This window comes from Mycetomoellerius zeteki, unplaced genomic scaffold, assembly GCF_001594055.1.
Source record: "Mycetomoellerius zeteki isolate Tzet28-1 unplaced genomic scaffold, Tzet1.0 scaffold112, whole genome shotgun sequence".
NCBI classification, from domain to species: Eukaryota; Metazoa; Arthropoda; class Insecta; order Hymenoptera; family Formicidae; genus Mycetomoellerius; species Mycetomoellerius zeteki.
Window position 1 is genome coordinate 69,364 of NW_017256040.1, and position 20,462 is coordinate 89,825.

The 20,462-nt window shown below is 32.2% G+C and overlaps 1 protein-coding gene across 1 annotated transcript in view; it reads left to right on the plus strand.

Annotated features, from left to right (window-relative positions):
* Positions 1 to 5,175: 5,175 nt before the first annotated feature.
* The window catches only part of Task6 (TWIK-related acid-sensitive K[+] channel 6), a 102,460-nt gene continuing 87,173 nt past the window's right edge, over positions 5,176 to 20,462 (plus strand). Inside the window, 1 exon segment of the mRNA XM_018454766.1 lies at positions 5,176 to 5,712. The gene's annotated coding sequence lies outside the window, so the exon portion shown is untranslated.

Genomic DNA, 20,462 nt, shown 5'->3' on the forward strand with positions numbered 1-20,462 from the left:
ATTACTAATTAATTAATTTAAAATATAAACAATATATTTTTAAATAAAGTAAAATTTTCTAATAAAAATAAGATAAAATTATTTAAAATTAATTACTTTTTGTCCAATGTTATAAGTGTTTGTCGTGCATAATCAATGCTAAAAGGGAGTAAGAAAGAATGAAATACAAAATTGATGCAGATGCAGCACTGGAAGGTCCGGTTCGAGCTAAGCAGAATCAGCTTGAAAGTAAAAATTCATATTTATATTTTAATATTTTTTTCAAAATTAAAACTTAATAATTTTAAATGTGTCTTTTAATATTATTAAGCAATTATATAAATTTTTAATATTTGATGTAAGTGCGTTAAAAAGATGTCTAAATGTATAAAAAGTTTGTGTGCGTGCGTGTGTGCGTGCGTACGTGTGTGCGTGCGTGTGTGTGTGCATGCGTGCGTGCGTGCGTGCGTGCGTGCATGCATGCGTGCGTATAGCATTTTTTTGTGAAAATAATCGATATTTCTTGATTTTGTAAATAATCAATATTTCTTGCGAAAAGAGTATTTGATAATTTTTACTTAAATTGAGATTATTTTAAGATTACTATATTTATCTGTTTATTATTTAGTTATTAATCATTAATTATTAATATATTTGTATTATATAGTTTTTCATAGTAATTACTAAATTTTTGTGGATATGAAAATTGTATTTTGTTATTATAGAAAAAACTTTTATATTAAATATGTTCAATTAAAATCTAATCGGTAACATTATATTTCTTACCGATCCATTTCTGGATGCGAGATCGGTTCTGGAGTTGGCGGTACTGATGAGTAAAATTTGGGGTATAGGAGATGGTTTCTTTTTTCGCCAATATCATTATGGCTAATTGACTATATTTAGTAGACTTCATTGAGTGCCTGAGTGTATTATTTTATTTTACTAATGAACGATAAAGAACGACATACCAGAACACTCGGGTAAAGTTTCCGAACACAGCTCACATAAGAAATCAGTGTGATTTATTTCACGTATAGATTTTCGCATATAGATATATAAATTTGCATAAGAAAAATTGAACTGGAAAGTACGGTGTACGTCACACTTCGCGTTTTAGAAAATACATTTATCAAAGTGTTATGTTTAAAGCAGAATTATTTTATTATAATACTCTTTTCGATTCGATTTATTACAAAATGACTTCTTTTATTATTAAAATTCTTGTCGATTTGAGATTTGAAAAGTTAACATGGAGAGAATTGACTAAAAATTTTATGGTTTTTCTCAATTTTTTATAACATGATGATATGATTGGTTATAAATATTTATAAATTTTATGTATTATTAGTAATTATAAGTTATACTGTTTATTTCTTGATGATTTCTTTAGCAAAGATTTTTTTATCTATATGTATAACTATATCAAAATTGGACGCCTGAACTTTGTAAATTACAAAGTATTTGCGTGAATTCGCGATTATTCTGGTGCGTTAATAGATTTCATGCACGGAGAAAATTTTTTCTTAGAAAATCCTGAAAATATGATAGTAGTAGGACAACATTGTATTTCGAAGAATTTTAATGTAAATCTCTCTCATTCATTAATAAAACTACAATAAAGTATAAAATAAGTTTGATCAATTTTACTGAAATGCATGGTAAAAATCTTTAAAATATTGTACTACAACTATCATATTTTCAAACATAAATTTTAAAAGAAAATTTTCTCCGTGTGGTATTTAGTTTTATTGTTCCCGTTTAATTTTCCCGTTTAATTTTTAGTTTTTTTTTAAATCTAATATCCTTATATATATAAATTATACAAAAGATCATGAATTTTGTAGAATTAGATTTATAAAAGTTAAAAATTTTTCGTAGAAATTGTGATTATTTTGGACTTGTTGATAGATTTCAGAAAAATAGACATTTCGTAAAATTAAGTTTTTGTACAATTATATGATATTATATTTATATAATTATAAGGGACGAACGTAGGAAATTTTTGATCGCACGTACGGGAGTGCACGCGGAATTTCTTAGTAATCGATGCCCTTGCGGGACCGCGATCTTCATTTAAAACTAGACATACATTGGAAATTTTCGGTCACATGTATATATGTGTGATCGTCAATTGTCTGTTATTTCTTCTTCAAAATCCTCTGTATGGTTTTCCGACCCTATTCGTGGGTCACAATACCATACATATCAATTCTAGTTTTGTAGCCCCTTCGGGGGCAGAGACTTGCTTATCTTTTTTTTCAATCCGGTAGTAGTGGAATTTGACTCTACAGAATTTGTCAACACTCGAGGGGACCTACAGTTTAACGCCGAATCCCCGAATGGCGAATGCGAAAAATCGCGTATATGGGGCGCAGGTGGGATCGAACCCGGATCCGCAGATCGCGAGTTAATCGCACTGAGCATATAAGCCACTCTGCGCCCTAAAAATATATAAATTTGAATTAAAGATTTGATTGAATTAGTTTGCTATACAAATTTCGTGATAATGTCAAAAATTTTATTTCATCGTCAGAACGATTGTTTTATGTACATTTTAATGTTGCGATCTTTGTAGAATAATATTCACAAAGAGAGGAATTATGAAATTGAGCTTCGAAAGGGTATTATGAGCTGAAGCAATCTTCGCAAAAATATTAAAAAAACGGTCTTGCGAAGCAAGATTAAATTTATATCATATTACGTTACAAGAATCCACAAGTTTTTTATTTTACGATACATAAATGTATTTTAAATTTAATTTATGAATATTTTGCTATAAATTATTTAAAAAATTTTAACCTTTTATATATACGTTATAAATAGTTAAAAAAGATTTCGATGTTAAATTGTGGATTTAATATCGTGCATCCATTGCATGTAAAGTGGTATATATAAAGTGAAGTACGGTGGACATATAAAATTCTAATCAATTTATTTGTCATATATAAATATTCGTTTATTTAATTAATTATTAAATTATAAATTAAATAAAATGGCAACTCTATGAATTTTATATCGCATATATATTGCGTAAAGTGAAATGAATTGCAATCAAGTGGAATAAAAGGCTATTACTATTAGACCTGTACTTGCAGATGCAATTGCAGCGGAAGATGCATCGACGAATGCATTCGAACGTTGAGGCAAAATGTTGAATGCGTCAATCAATTTTATAATTAGTCTGTTCTTTTTTAATTATTTTTTCCTGCATTTTATTGTAGTTTATCACTTCTCTTTTTATTTTATGAACTCAAATATTAATAGAAAATTGATATTAATTTGGAATAATATAATTTTATGACTATTTTGTGATTTTTTCTCGTAATAATGTAAGAATATAAAACATTATGTACACGAAATTTATTTATGAATGTAAAGAAATTATATATAAATATATTTAATATAATATACAATACATATAAACTTCAGGATTTTTCAAATATTATAAACAACTAAAAAGAACAGATTATACTGCATGTGTAGTACTTGCAGTATTCACAATAATTACATTGATTTCTAACATCGACATTTTATGTTTTTTTAAACTGATAATTTTTATATAGTAAGATTTTACATAAAAATTTTTATATGTATTTTAAAAACTGAAATATGTATAGGTCTATGTATTACATATGTTGTTCTTTTTATCAGACAATGAAATAATCTGCAAGCTACAATCTGCTGTTGCGTCTTTCATTCTTTAAAGTTTAAACAATTAATTGAGTTTGATGAAAATTGTGTCGTTATGCAGGAAGGCAGAAAGAGATTGCCTGATTAACTCGTGATTCCGATCTTGTGATCGGAATCGTTCTATATGAAAATATCGTCTGTTCGTCGCTATTTACACATCGGTTTTCAGCCGTAAATTGTAACGAGGCCCCATCACGTAGCTCGTCGAATTTATTGATGATCATGCCGCGACGGGTAAAAGGCGGCCTTGCCTTTTTAACGACGTACGATATCAGTAAGGTGGCCCGTTAGTACGTCGCCTCTGATATTGTAACGCAGTATCGACCGTGCGAAACTCATCTCGCCAAGATGCCGTGTTATCTCAGCGGTGTAATCTTCGCGACTCCGATCGGTATTGTATCTAGAAACGTGGTGAACTTGACAAACTTTAATTAAATGAAATTTTAAGCTGAGTGTTAATACATTTCGTATATTCTTGCTAGCACAGTTTATACGATCACGGTAAATTTGAATTTTAATGCAGTGGAACCCGGTCGTCTACTTTCGTCCTCAAAACAGCTCAAATTTAGACTGTAACAATATTATGATGTATTGAAGTATTTCGGAAAGATACATTTTACGATATCTGTGTCATTTCTTTAGGAAGAGAAACGGGAACGCGAAAGTTAAATTTTCGAGTTCCATTCGAGGCAGCTTAGTCGAGACTGATATAAATGAAGAAGTTGTTTTTGTAGAAATTGATAAATTATTTTTTTCCCTGTGACGCGTAAAACAATTAATATATGTATAAAATTAAATAATAATATAATAATTTAGAGATTTTATTATTTACATAAAAATAAAAGAAATTCGAAATGTATCAATTCTTACTCATGTAAGCATTACAAACTACGGAATATTTTTAAATACCAAACGATGAAAGAGTCTTCCACGATAAAGAGAAATAATGTTGTTAAACTATTTTTTACCTTTAAACGTGTTGTGATTATAAAGCAAGGAAGTCACGTTACAAATTGCAATAAACAACTTATGGGTAACAGCTTGTCATTCTGAAAAGACTTAGAAATAATAGTAAAAAATGATAGTCTTGGCGCAGAATATTGATAGTAATATTCTCATAAAATATCGAAATCACCTGCAGTATCGGCAAGTAAACATCGATGCGAAGATACGAAAGTGAGAAGGAAAGAAAGGGATATATTTTCTAATATCATAATATCATTGGAATCACCTTTATCTCGTATCGGAGTACGACGCGTAGACGCGCGCGCGTGTCTTCATCCTCATGGTCCGCATGTCACCCCGGATCCTCGTTTTCTCCCTCGTCGAAAAGGGTGGTCCACGGTGGCGCCGTGTCTGGTCAAAACGGGAACGAAAGCTTGCGCCGGAACCGCGCAGATCCTCTCCTCAGTAGTTGCCCAGACGCTGTCACGGGCGTAGCTGGATGCTGGATCGTCTCTCTCTCTCGTGCGCGCGCGTGCCGCAGGGAGGCGCTTCCTTTTCTTCTTCCTCTTCCTCCTGATCACGTCTCGCGTCGCCCTCGCCATCGGCGACGTCGTCGTTGCCGTCGTCATCGTCACCGTCGTCGACTCCGATCGCGACGTCGCGCTCATTGACACGGCCCGATCGTCGCCCCCGAGAGCGAGGAGAAGGTGCTGTAGAAAAGGGAGGCCGACGACGAAGGATTTCTCCTGCCGGCGTGACCGAGGAGAAGAGGGGGAGAGAGAGAGAGAGAGAGAGAGAGAGAGAGAAAGAGAAAGATTGAGAGGGGAAGAAAGGGAGAGAGAGAGACAGGCAGACAGAGATAGACCGAGATAGAGAAAGAGGGAGAGACAAACGGACAGGTGGACCAAGATAGAAAGGGCAGAAAGGTAGACGGGGAAGGAACGAGGAATATAGTTCAAGATAGAGACCAACCGACCGACCAGTGGAGGAGGTGTTGCTCAAGTAGTGCTCTGTGTATGGTGCAGTGCGGTGCTGTGCTCGAGAGAGAGAATGGCGTGGACGGATTTCGAGTGTATCTCGCCGTGACGTGGGAAGGTAAGAGAGCGCTATCTTACGCATTTCTCCTTTTCTTTCTTCTCTCCTTCCCATTGTGTTTTATCCCTTTTCGTCACGCTCCGAAACGGCCTTCGGAGACTCGTCCGATCGTGTCTAACCGGCAGCCCCAAATCTAGTTCACATTCCAAATCGGCTCCGATTTGCGACGATCATCCATTGGTTCGACCGGCGCGATGATACATCGTGTCGCGACGCGTCGCGACGCCGTGCCGCGCCGCTCCGTACCGCGCGGTGCGTCTTGTCGCGTGCGCGTCTGACGCGACGCGTGCTGTTACCACTGATGGCTGTAAGCTCTGGCTCTAACAAGCATTGGCTGCGCTAACAAACTGCTTAACGGTCGTATTCGCGCGATCTGTCGGAATTAATTCTTCAAAGATCCACATATTTCGTAATGTACTACTATATGATGAAGAAATTATATTGTCATACTTTTTATTATTATTTGAAATCTTTACTTTTAAACAATAGAATTTAGATTCTAATGAAAATTAATCAAAGAACGTAACATGCGTATACAGCAAATACAAGCTGATTGATCATTAAATTTCTTTTATTCAAAATGACGATAATAAACGTTTCGATCTTTTAGGGTCCTCCTCAACATACAAATCGCTTATATAGATAAAACGTTCGCAAATTTATTATCACAAAGTAATGATAATAATATAAAAACTAGTCATATAGGAATATAAATATAATATACAGTGGAATCTCGATAACTCGAACCTCTATAGCTCGGAAACCTCTGTTAGACGAAAATTTTGTTCATTCCCTTCCGCTCCGCAGCGGAAAACCTCTATAAATCAAAATAAAACTTACTTTAACTCGAATTATTTGTCAGATATTTAGATCTCGAGTTTGTAATACTTGACAATATAATACTTGACAACGATTGTAATTATTTAATTAATCTGACCTATTCCCAAAACATTTATTATATGTATGAAATAAATAATTCACTGTCAAAAATTGAATTTTTTAAAGTCGTTTAATCGCAAACTTATTAACTCTCGTACAAAGTCTCCATAAGTCGAATTTTCATATGCCCTCTTTTACTCAAAAAATTCGATTAGTCAAAACCTCTATGACTCGAAGATTTTAGCTCTTTTCCCTTGAGATTCGACTGTAGTTAAATTATGCTAATTCTAATCATTTTTTCTCTCAGTGTTGGTTTGTATGGATAAATGATCTCATATCTCAATTTTGTCATATACCACATGGATAAGCTGATCAAGAGAGAGTAGTTTCATCCCATCGAAATACTCCTTCTCGACCAGCTTATCCATCTGGCGTACGACAAAATTGATATGAGATCATTTATTTATGTGAACCAGAGAAAATATGATTGGAATTAATATAATTTAACTATAATTTATAATAATTTTGTGGACAACTATATATCACTATTTATAGTAATATGTAGTTGTTTTTAACCATGCAAATATATATAATCAATTGTGCTATTAATAACAGTCACATACACACTGCTTGAATGAATAAAAATATTTATTTTATTTCTTTCAATAAACGATTTACTAAGCACAATTTCTTAAATTCCTGTATGACTAGTTTTTATGTTATGACTATTTTGTAATAACAAGTTTGACAACGTTTTATTTATTAGCAGTTTGTATATTGAGGAGGATCCTAAACTAATGTTGAAACGTTTGTTATTGTCATTTTGAATAAAAAAATTTATGTATATACTTGTACTGGTTCTTATACAGGATGCGAGGGACTGTTACTATAAGAAAAAATGCCACAATTCTGATAATTATATTGATATTTTTATTTGAAATTTTCAGGAAAAAATTGAAAAATGATTTTATTTTACTAAACTAAACTCATTATTCGATGATATCACCTTTGGCCTTGATGATGGCGTTAAGTCTGCTGATGAACGCATCGCACGCTACAGCGCTGAAAGTGGGATTAGTTGCTATTCTTGGCGAAGACATGTTTTGAGTGCGTCCAAACTTTGGTGTTTTTTAAAGTACACTCTGCAAAATACACCTCTAAAAAAACATCGAAGTTTAGATGCGCTCAAAACATGTCTTCGCCGAGAATGGCAGCTAATCCCGCAGTTCCACTTTCGTGTAGCGTGCGATGCGTTCATCAGCAGACTTAATGCCATCATCAAGGGCAAAGGTGGTATCATCGAACAATAAATTTTGTTTAATAAAATAAAATCATTTTTCAATTTTTTCCTGAAAATTTCAAATAAAAATATTAATAATTGTCAGAGTTGTGGTATTTTTTCTTAGTAACAGTTAGTCCCTCGCACTCTGTATAAGTATCTCATCAGTCTTTACTTTTAAACTTGTAGGATTAATGTGAAAAATGTGAAACGAAAAGTTTCGTACAACTGAATCATCACTTTGCTATGACACATTGCTATGACAATTGCCTATGAATTTCGTTTTTTATAATAACAATACGATTTTAACATTCGCGATTCGCGTTAATCTCTACTGTAAAAGTGAACGTTTAATCCTTATCAAATAAATGTGTCGAATTAAATTGCGCGTATGCGATACTGTTTTTTAAATTAATCAATTTTAAATTATTTGTGTGATGATTAAACATTCCTTGCTCTTCTTAGAGCAAGATGTAAGATTATAAAAGTGTCGGCACTACGACGCACAATATCTACTGCAAGAAGGATAAATTTTTATATTTTTTATTATTTCCTTATAAGAGACCGTGTATGCTACATCTTGTGATTTTTAAACATGACAGTAAAAAACGGCTATAGAGTTTTTCCTTTGAAATTTCATTAGCAAAATAAAGGAAGTATGGGCATTTCTGCGAAATATAAATGCCCGCCTATACGTCTTCCTGCATCCCATAACTTAAAAAACATGCTTAATTTCGCGGATAAAATTTACGACTAGTGCCCGCATAGTCAGCGAATTTCACCTTTACTGTCAGCCTTTACCGCGCGGAGCAATGATAAAAAAAGAAAGAATGCTTCGTTACCGTATTATTTATGAGGAAAGAACTTATTTATCTTGACGAGGGGGTTGTTGGTAGGGCTCAGAGAAAAGGGCCGAGACTCAATAAACGAGAATACCTTGATATAAACGTGGTATGTAGGCGAAGATCACACGTGACGCTGATCGATATCTTCTTGAGTATAATCTCTTTTACGAATCTGACGTTCTTGTCTCTTTTACGTGATAAACACACGTCTGATCGTACGACACGGATAAAATTGAGTTCAGAAATATTCATTTATATATTTTTTCATAGCTGACAATTTGTCGGTCTTATACATTGCAAAATTGAAGAATTGAACTATACAGGCTTGATTTTTGCAGAAATAAATTTCTTTATTTATATTCGGTCCATTATACAACGTTTCCCATTTTAATCAATTCATGTAAATATGATATGCAAAGTTGAAGGGTTTCAAGGAAAATATCACGTAATATATGTATCTATTTTATTGGAGGAAGCATTGCAAAGAGGAGATTTTAAGGTATTTCAAATAAAATCTTTTACTTTTTTAAATTTTGTCTATTTTTTTATGTAATATTGTAGCTTTAAAAGAGATAAACAATGACAAATATGATAACGAGAGATCGAGTTATGTATTATTTTATAAATTATTATAATATTATATAGTAATGTGTTTAATGAAATAATTATTGTTATTTTTGATCGATATTTAAAAGCATATTTTGCATAAGTATAAAAATTTATGTAAATTGTCAATAAAATAATTGTCAAACATTGATAGAATATTTACATATTGTAGGTATTTACGAAATAGACATCATGAATTCAGAATTTTGTATTTCTTTGCGCCAGGTTTATTAACGAGCGTAGTAATCATTATTATATAAATATTCTCTTTATATACACTCAATAATTGATATTCTCTTTATGCACGTAATAACACGATCTGACGCAAATCAATCTTGTGTTAAGCTTATTGTGATATCTCTATTTAGATTTGTGCTTATGCGTTATTTAGATAGAATGGAAGGTATCGTGTTTGATTAAGAAATAAATTAGACTTGTAGTTCCATTAAATTAGAATTAGTTATTATGAAGAGAATGACCTTATTGTGAAACGATATCTGTATATCAAGTGGCTTTGGAACAGTTGTTTAATATGTAGTTCTCGAAGTTATGTAATATTAAGTTTTTTTCATTTGGTTGAATTGTAGATATAGATTTCTGAAATAATAGCATGAAAAAAGGACGAACTTGAATTTGATTTGAAATAATATTTATACTTTACGGATTTTGATTCAATTTGATTACAAAATTTAATAAAATTACATTTAGTAATCCCATACAGTTTGTTAGACTAACGTATACGATAGATTTTAATGACTCAAGAATTTTTATGTTTGAAGCAAGATTTTGCCTGATATTTTTGATTATTATTTATTAGCATTATCTCTATTGTTTATTAATGGCGACTTAGATAAGTGCTTTAAAAGATATCGAAGCATGATAGAGATTCCGCAATAGATAGAAAATGCAATTCAATTTTTGCTTTCTATATTAAATTCCGTGCGGTTATAGGTTATTATTATTTCTATAGCATGCGCGATGCTCGTAAACGCTTCTTTAGAATTCTTTTATCATTGTGCAACATTAAATAAAAAACCGAGATTTATGCTGCTGCAAATCGTGCAGTAAAACGAAAATAATTTTAACCAGTTTCACAATTTTGTTCAGATTTTATGATATTTCTCGTCGCTCTCAGATTGGCTGATTTTAATCCGCGTTATTCCACTACGAAAGCTAATCGAAAGTAAATTGCGTTTATTGAGATATCAGCGTAAATTAAATTTCTCTGAAATTGAAACTCAGATTTTCACTTGTCATAATAGATACGTCTGATTTTCAACGTTACCTGGCTCGAATTGATCCCGAATTAACCTGGCATTAATAATAGAAATTCAGCGCACGTACATTTATGTATAGCGCACTATTTCGTTAGCTTGCGTTGAAGCTCGATCTTATCTTGCTTCAAGAATACCCAGTTCTGTGATTAATCCTTAAAATCGAATTTCAACGAGGCACCAAGCGTACAGAAACGTGTAAAAAATCTCGCACCACTGTACACGATTTCTAGAAAAATTTGTGTATAGTTATTCTGCGGTAAAACTCTCACATAGTGCGATTTCTAAATTTGCTACTGAACCGTACGTTGTGCATTTCCGCGCATCCATGTGTGAGGCTCGTTGCGAAAAAGCATTATAGATGCGAGGTGAGGTGATTATGGGCGTCCGGACGGCGCCCCGCGTTCGTCTGGCGATGCAACGGAAAATTGCATAGCCATATCATCGTCGGTACTTTTCCGGAACATGATACCACGAAACCTTTTCAGCCGCGATCTACAGCGCGGCTAATTCGTCGCCGAGAGTTGAATGCCGGCTAAACGATACTCGATCGTATTCGCGGCCGTCCCAAATTGGCTACACATCTTTACTTTCGATCTAACCATATTATCGTTACACTCTGCTCGATGCCTTTTGTCAGCGACGTTAATAACTCATGTCAAGCATACGTTGCTGCGCTAAAACTGTAATCCCATCATGGGCTTCTTCTATTGAAATTTAAACTCACATTATGATACACTGTGTACGCACATAATGCTCACGCTTGGACTGTTCTTTTTTCTCCCTCCCTCCCTCTCTCCTCTCTCTCTCTCTCTCTCTCTCTCTCTGCCGTGTATGCATATAATAACATATGAGGATGATAAACCCAAATATAGTAGATACATACATAAAAAGACGTATTTTGTCGGCTTGTGTAGACGAATTTATTTTTGAGGAATGTGAGATGTAAATTATATAACTGTTTTTATCATTAATTTTTTAATTTTCAATATTAAATAACGTCGTAGCATTATGAATATATTTACATTGAAACGTTCTGCACTTTAGTTTTTAATATCTGTAATTGTCTTAATTTCTGACGGGATTTGGCAGAATGTGAACGATGATATTTATATTTTATACAGAGAGTCATTATTTAACAACTTCAGCTTTAAACTTATCTAATATCATAGAATCAATCGACAATATTTTTCTTATCTCGCATCTGTATCGAGAAGATAAAGATTTCTTGATTCTTTAGAGATTGTTCTCATCTGTTGCCTAAAAACTGTGATATATTCGAACATTACACCTTAAAGGAAAATTCTTGCGCGTATATCTTGTCAAATAACGGGGTTATTCCTATTTGTGAGAATTGTTGAAAATCAATTCAGGCACGAAAAATTCTTTAATTCTTTAATATATTGTTATTTTTATGTCTCTCTCTCTCTCTCCGTTCCTGACCCCATCCTCCTCTCGTTCCTATGCATTCGACCGAGTTTATTCGCGTCGATGATCTTTTTTATCCTCTTATCTTTCTTATTTTAGCAATTTTCTTCGTTAATTGTTATTAGCAAAAAATCTGTGTGATATATTTATAATCGTGCTCGAAGAGAATATGCTTGCGCAATCCTATATGTCGAAACACTTGAAAGACTTTATTGGAAATCGTTTCTGCATTCGGTTTTAATAGCCTCTAATATTATTTATTCTATAATATAAGAAGGGAATTCTATATCTAGTCATTTATACCGGACGTCAAAAGAGGACTGCGCTGCGTATCAAGCCACTTCTCTGTTCGCTTTTTACCGTCCTTGCGCACGTAGCAAAAAGCTCAGGGCATAATATATCAAGGCACACTGAGTTTATTATTATGGCTGTGTATATAGAGACAACTTTATAATTAATGTTTATCTAATTACGTAAATTCATTATTTATTTTTCCATTAACATTATATTTTTTTATAATGTATATATTTATTAAAATATTAAAATTAAAGTAATAGAAAATTCTTTAATATAATAAAAAGTTTATTTTATGAATAGCATATTTTTTTCAAGACTTATACTGCAGACAATTATTTACATTAACTTGTAACAATATTACATATCTTTACATGTACGTAATTTTTTTCGGCGAATGGAAATCAATTTCTTAACGGTATGATAGAGTGTGAAAATCACACACTTTGTATTTTTGTCTAAAATCTGCTTATTTCCATAGATTATATTTCTATATAATTATTTAAACTACATTTTCGTAAAATATTTTGCTTGCTGATAGGCACTAAATATATAATATAATTTTTCGAATAAAAATTACATTATAAACGTTATTTTTCAACGACATTCCGTTCATATTCCTTCCATTCACATTGTGACATGTCTGCTTATTAACTTATTACTTCTTTATCCTCCTTATTAATCATGACAGAATTCCATGTGATATTTTTTGTGTATATCGTTACTTTATTAATTATTAATTTTAATTAAATAATTCTTACGTAGATGTAAAGGGCTTAATAAGGATAATACTTCCGTTCTAGAATGTTGGATGATAGGTATAATAAAGATAGATAAATACAATAGTGCAATTTAATCGCTTAATAAGTTATTGTGGTAGGCAGGAATCACACACACAGCTTTGATGCTGATGAGCAGAGAATTTGCTTGTTGCGGTACTGTAGCATTGAATAATGAGAAATTGTGGTTATTTTCCCTCTAACTAATTTTAATTGCGCAATAGTAGTGTATTCTATCGATATTAATATTTATATATTAAGAAAATGAGGTGTAATAGATTTTAATTTGTTTATATTTTTGCATATATATTTTTAGAATTACTTTGTGTTTATACTATTACATATAATCATTTTGACTATTGTTAATTAAATCGACAGAATATATTGCTTTCTCACGCAAGTTTTGTTTTACAAGAAGAAATAATTAATTTTTATCAATATTCTTAAGTATGTCAATATTCTTAAGTAAATAAAATATAAATTTATGTTGCCTTATTTGTTCGGTTATTTCGCAAATTTTGCTCGTTTTACGACAGATCGAGGCATACCATGGCACGAATTTTTTGCAATTCGCTAACGACGGCGATGCGCCGCCAGCCAGTTGTCCGAAACGGTCAGAAGTTCGTAATTTGTCAATTAAGTTTCTCATTTTGCTCGGATTGGACCTTTACACAGCAAATAAAGGGAACGAATCCCTGTAACAAGGATAGCACAGCTCACGAATGCAAAAGCGAATTAATGCGATTCAGCGTTGAGTACTTCATGTTTTTAAAATGTACTCTCGACACTGTGCAGAAGTAAATTTTAACGAACGTCTCGGCTTGTTTCTTATACAACGAGCATAAAATGTGCATGTTTACAGTGTTTGTGTGACGTGCGTGAAATAATATTTTTTACCTATGTAAAAATTAGATACAACGATTTGTTGATTTTCTTCTATTTAAAAGCGCGAATTGATTAGTTACTTTACTAATTAATTCGCTCGCAATACTTTACTAAAGTATTGTGAGCAAATGAAATGAGTGAAGTACCGGCAATCTTAGATTTTTAGAAGTTGCACGCGAAATAGTCTTCAATAAATTCGCGTATCAATTTGTCATTTGAATAAAGACTTTTCTGCTTGATGCAATTTTCGTGATATTGCGAGCTAACGGGCTTACATTTTTAGATGTCCATTTTCTCGCTAATGCTTGCTTTTAAAACTCTTCATGTGCATTTATCGTATTTATTTCAAAGAAGAAAAATTAATGCCAATGAAAAAACTTAAAAAAATGTTGATTGTTATATCATATATCATATATCGATTGGCATTGAGCAAAAGGTAAATTTTATTAATTAACTTTTGTTTTGCTTATCGATTTTAAATTATGGAACAAACAGTACTGACATTTTAATGTATATTCTCTTTTTATCTTTTCTGAGTATTCAAATCTGATTATGTTATTATTCATAAAATGTTAATGCTTATAGAAATCTATCTTTTTTGATCATAATTACTTTTTGATCATAATATATATGATAAAATATATTAGGTTTACCGTAATTTCGCGAGAATATTTGCTATTTGGGAAAGACAATCGTGGAGATGTTTACATTTATAACGTTAAATGGTTTACATCAACTTTATGTCGAATGATTTTCCAACCACTTACTTTCTGAGTGCATTTTCTTGTATGCGCTTGATGCCGCAATTCACGTACAGATCGATGCAAAAGAAATTGTTCTCCGCTGTTCGCCATTATAATGCAAAATTTACTCTTTCCTCTTAACATCACACTTTTCTGGTTTCTGTCTACTTAAGACAGGATACATGTAGCCGAAATAAAGTTGGAATAGGGAATGAAAACACGCAGTTTTATTTTCTTCAATTTGTACGGAATATTTCAAAAGTACATTATATCTTTACAAGTATCTACACAGACGTTTTGTAGATACATACATCATTTGTTTCTTATGTTGAGTTATGTTTGAAATTTATACGCACATTTTGGTGCGCATATTTCAAATTTATTGTACAACGAGAAACTTTGAAATCTATGATTGCATAAGTGACATCGGTATCTGGTTATAAATTTTTCCGTCGCATTATTGGAAAATTTTTAAGTATCTTTCCGTTTTCTGACTTTCTTATTCCATGTGAAAAGACGATTCGCTGTGGTTGAGAGACTTGGAAACTTGCCAGTAATAACGGTGATTCGATCTGATAAAAATGGCGAAATGAAATTTAATATAATGCTCGGGTGGTGAAAGGGTGTGCAAGAAGGGGCCGACTGAGTTTACATTAGGTAATGAAATCTATCTTTGATGCGCTTCGATTAAAACTCTGGAGTTAGCCTGCGGAACTATATATATTGGATTATGACGTCAGAGTCGAAAAATCACATACAAATGCTGCTTTTTTCCTACAAATTGTATTTGCGAATTAATAAACGACTGTAAAATTTAATTAATTGTGGTTAGAAACCAGAAGTACATGCCAAATAAATATATGGCTATTTATTCATGCAGAAGAATCAAAATATAATTTATAACACATTTTGTTTTCGTCGATAAATATAATGGAAAAAAATTATTTGATATATATTGTAATAGAATATTACTTGCGCTTTCTCGCTTTTGACGTCATAATCCACTTTGGCGGTAGTGGTTCAGAGTTTCAACCTTTTACATTCTTCTTTCTCTTTTTCTTCCTTCCATCTATTCGTTAAATATAACGAGATAAAGTTTTGTCTCCTTCATCGCGATAATCAAGGGATCTTGATTTTATATGATGTTAATTTACATTAAAGCATAAGGATATCTCTACGACTCCGTAAACTCATGCAACGCGGAGAAATAATTGTACAAGACAATGTAAGGTAAACGAATATCTTTCCAACTATTATTAAGGATATGCGGATCATTTGGAAGTGTTTGGAAATAATGGATACATCTTATGATGTGTATGATTTAGAGATACGCGCGTTTAAGGATTAATTCTCATTTATTTATTTTGATGTTAATTTTTATATATAGATAAATATTGTAACTTTGTGCGTTTTCCGATTCAATCTGCGTAAGATCTATCGATGTGAGCTGACGAAAATTAAATCCTTTGTAAGAATTATTCGCAGGCGATTAACGGTTTAATGAAGCTTTACGATTTGAGGAACAGTGAAGGTGCATGACCGAAAATCTTTTTGAATAATAGAAAATAAGTCGATGCTGTTAACGATATGACGAATCAATCATGATGTGTTCGCGATAGCTATGAAAGTTAATATGTGTTGACACGCCAACGTTTATTTCTTTAATTTATGCACATTTAATATATTTAAGGTTTGTTAAATTTCAAATGCTTTTTTTCAACGAAAAAGAAAAACTTAATGTTCCGAAGTATATTGAAAAGAATCAATATTTATGAAATTTATTAATAAATAATAATTGACTTTTGGATCTTTAAAATTAAGGATAAACAGATAATAAATTTTATTCTTTTTATCTTCAAGTTGATTTCAGATTAATAGAAATATCGTTTAAGGTTTAATTATCAGAATATTTAATATTGGAAATTGGAAAGGTAGAGATAAACGCGATTTTCATTATTTTTAGTACGGAAAAATCGATATTACATTTGGCAAGAAATCAATGTTTAGAAAGACGTTCGGTAGATTGAGTCTGCTCTCAATTTAATAAGTATTGAATCTTTTTCATGATACTTAATAAAAATTTCGCTGATAATAATGTTCGCTCTTGTGTGATTAGAAAGAGTTTCTGTCTAAATATTTCTGTGATCCCGTATGTGTGTGGATTAAAATAATGTAATAATATTCAATAATTATTGATAAGCTATATATATATAATTCATTTTTTTAAATTATAATTGAATTTTTCATTATGTGGCATTTAAAGTTGCTTAATAATAAGCTATTAAATTAAAATCAATTTCAGAATCCCTAATAAAAGTATGAGATTTATAAATTGCTTCATATATAAGATTTTATTAAGTTTTTCCGTTTCGATACAAAGATCAGGCTTTACATTGATATAATTCAGTTATACATTTGTATGTGTTTGGAATTAAATTTTAAATTGATTTGTAGTTAGAGTATAAAGTTATTCAAATTTTTAAAAATAAATTTGTCATGCGGAAATAAAGGATACTGTTTTATACAATTTTGTTTTTTTTTTCGAAAAATCGTTTTTCTGAAAACAACGCATATTTTTTTTTATAAGTGAGACACGAGTTTTAAAATGCCAATTTTTTCTTGTTTTTTTATTAGATTACTGAATTACTTATTATACTTATTTCTCGAAGTAGATGTTAAACTTATATTTGCTGTCGAGAAAGAAAAAAGGATTTATTACAGATATATCATTATATTACGACAGTTCGAAAAATAAAATTGTCGATTTTGATATAGTCTATATTAGAATTATCGACCCATACAAAATGGGTGGAAGGCTACAGTAGGATTCAGGATAGTTAGTAGTACGATAATCCTTGATAAATTGCAAGTCATTACTTTCGAGAGGGGACGATTCTCTTTCCGCATCCTGATCGAATATTTTTTCCATTTATACTTTTCCTTATCACTAACCGTCGTCATTTAGCGAGACAAACGGCGAATCGGGTAAACGTCACAGTTTCATTGCTCCTGGGGAATAAGTTTAGCGTTACAAATATTCCACCCGGCATGCAATTGTTCGAGCAAATAGAACTGTGACTGCTATGCGCACTCGTCAACAGCGGGGTTGCAAACAGTTGGATTGCGACTTTTTCACACAGTACTGTATCGATAATATCGGTTTGCATATTTAGAATATAAATTAACTTAAACAAACGTGTATTTGCATAAATACGTGAACATATTTTAATATAATTCATTCTACGCGTTTCGTTATTTGCGTTCGAATCGGAATGCTCGACGATAAACATACCAATGGTGATATGCACATTGACATCTAATTAATCGTTACTATTTACATTATGCTCGATATCATCAGCGCAGAAAAGCGATCTTAGATCGCTTTTGAGCCGATCTTTAAGCCCGTTTCTGTTAATGTAATTTAATTTTAATTTTGATTTAACTAACTCTTCATCTTTTTCTAGTTCTAAGAATTAAAAAAATATAAAGAGCAAGTTAAACCGAAGTTAGTCTACATTGATATAAACCTTAGCCAATGAAACATGGTGCGGGTTTTGGGGTGCTCACGTCCGTTTCGACTGATCAAGAGAATCGTGAGGCTCGAGATTAAGCCGAGGAAGTCGAAATGCAGCCCCGATATCTGCTTTTGAGCATCCAATGATTTATATAATGTATACAGAATGCAAATTTAACTGCATCAACGGCACCCTTGTCTACCTCGCGCAAAATCGGAATCTAGCCGAGCAAGTGACTTGTGGGGACCGGCAAAATTTTCCGCGGAAATTTCCAAACGATGGAGCGATTCGATTCGCGATGTCGTTAAGCGTCTGTTTGAGTGTCAGTTCAGTGGAACGCGTCGTTTCTCGATACACGATATCAGACAATTAGCATTTTTAACATTTAGGATGTGATATTAATGTTGGATATATGTTTATTATTTAAGTGGTAGATATTATTTTATTTCTCATGTAATAATAGCATATATTTATCATTTAAGTTGTAGGTATTATTCTATATCTCAAAATAATAATATATGTTTATCATTTAAATAGCAGGTATTATTCTACGTCTCATGTAATAATAGTACTGGGTATTGCTATTAAGGGGTGCTACTATTACTTGATAATACTGATACTAAATAAACTTGTAATCAATATCCTTGAGCTGCCAAGTGCAGTTTAGCTTAAATAATGAAGCTCTAGGTGACATTTATAAGCGCCTGTCTTCTTTAAATAATAAGGTAGGATAAACTTTTTAAATTTATTACACAATTAAAAATTTTTATAATAATTATATTGGTTATTGTTATATATAACTTAATTTATTAGAATAATATATAATTGGGAAAAATGAATAAGTTTTAAATTCTGATTATGTATTCATTATATATAAAAATTAATTGTGTACAGAATAAATATATATAGAATTATTCTACTCGAAACTGTCCCTTTGATGTTATATCAAGTTTATTTCCGATCAACACTTGTTAGTTGCTCGTATTAACCTTCTTTTTCTATTATATTATTACAGAATTATTCTATCTTTTCGCAACCTATAACCTTTTTCCTAAAAAAAAAAATCAATCTTTAAATTTTCCGGAGTCCACCTTTGAAATTGTTGACCCATATTTTTTAGTACAAACTTTAAAATGTCAGAAAACATCGAAAAGCATGTAACTTATTTTTAAGCACAATCGAAAATAATAACGAATGAAATGGCAATCGGTTGGCTTGCTTAAAGACTAAAAACGTTAGAGGAATTATTCATCTAAGCCTTACCTGTAGCGAGCCGTTCTCGTATCACCATTAATTATTAATCATAACGCCGTAAATATATAAATGATTCTAAGCACGGCGTAAGCACTTTTTATTTTAACCATTTCACCCTGATATTATATCCTTCACTCGAGGTAAATTTTAAAAGCAATTTTGTTATTTAGTTACGCTCTCCTGCTACATTTTTTCGTTTTTTCTAAGAAATAGTCGTAAATGTTTTGTAGAATGTTTTACGTTATACCATCAAGCAACTTGAAACACTTACAAGATTGTGGTCATAAGTTTAAATATTCTTTTTTCTCTCTACCTCTTTCCCGCTTCAATATAAACTTGCTGTTGAAAGCAAGTTTACAATAGCTAAAAGACTATGGCTTTAATAAGTTAACCGGTAGTGTGTACCTTAACACTGGGTATCAGCTTTACTCTCGACCTTTGCGTTCAACCTCTTACATACATAATTGAGAGCATGTGCGAATTTGTAATTAGCGAGAAACTGTAATCCTAGTAAATTAACTAGTCTTATGTAAGTACGGTTACACATTTACATTTCTCCTTCAAGACTCGTGTCCTGGATGATGTGCATAGTCTTTTCTCTCCTCTATTTGCACCATTGCAACTGCCTTATCTCAGATATCGTAGTCTCCGAGCGATTCTCGATGGCATCTTGCGTGTGAACGCACCTTCAGCAGCCTGGCTGCAGAAGGTGGGTAACGATCAACACGTACCGAGATTCGCGCGTGCGCGCCTCCCGTGACGTCATCACATATAGCCGTGACTTCGGGGGGTGGTTTTGGATATCGTTTCTCGATATCTGCATACTCGCGTGCGTCAGCGTGAACACGCTGACCGGCATGATACGCATTGTCACGCACGAGCACGCTTGTGTCGAACGTGTCTCGCTTTTTTCCTCTATTGGCGCGAAATGCTTTTTTCTCCTCCTTCGTATATATATATATATATATA